This window comes from Neopelma chrysocephalum, unplaced genomic scaffold, assembly GCF_003984885.1.
Source record: "Neopelma chrysocephalum unplaced genomic scaffold, ASM398488v2 Primary Assembly neopelma1_95368, whole genome shotgun sequence".
NCBI lineage: Eukaryota > Metazoa > Chordata > Aves > Passeriformes > Pipridae > Neopelma > Neopelma chrysocephalum.
Genome location: NW_020924044.1, coordinates 6909 through 7672, shown reverse-complemented (window position 1 = coordinate 7672; position 764 = coordinate 6909).

Here is a 764-nt window from a genome sequence, read left to right as displayed (position 1 = left end):
GGGTGTCCCCAGAGGGTTGGGTGTCCCCAGAGGGTTGGGTGTCCCCAAAGGGTTGGGTGTCCCCAGGGAATCAGGTGATCCTCCTCCTCCAGCACCCCAAAACTCCCCTGCCTGCTGTGCCAGGATCCAGCTGATCCATTCCTGCCAGTTCAGCCTCTCCCAGCTCCTGCCTCCTCCTCCAGCACCCCAAAACTCCCGTTTGCTGTGGATCCAACTGCTCCATCCCTCTGGCTCAGCCTCTCCCAGCTCCTCTTCCTCCTCCAGCACCCCAAAACTCCCCTGTTTGCTGTGCCAGGGTCCAACTCATCCATCCCCGTGGCTCAGCCTCTCCCAGCTCCCTCCTCCTCCTCCAACACCCCAAAACTCCCCTGTTTGCTGTGGATCCAACTGCTCCATCCCTCTGGCTCAGCCTCTCCCAGCTCCTGCCTCCTCCTCCTCCTCCTCCAGCACCCAAAAACTCTCTGTTTGCCGTGCCAGTATCCAACTGCTCCATTCCTGAGGCTCAGCCTCTCCCAGCTCCTACCTCCTCCTCCAACACCCTAAATCTCCCCTCTGCTGTGGATCCAGCTGCTCCATTCCTGAGGCTCAACCTCTCCCAGTTCCTTCCCTCTTCTCCTCCAGCACCTCAAAACTCCCCTGTTTGCTGTGGATCCAACTGCTCCATTCCTGAGGCTCAGCCTCTCCCAGCTCCTGCCTCCTCCTCCAGCACCCCAAAACTCCCCTGTTTACTGTGCATCCAACTGCTCCATTCCTGAGGCTCTCCC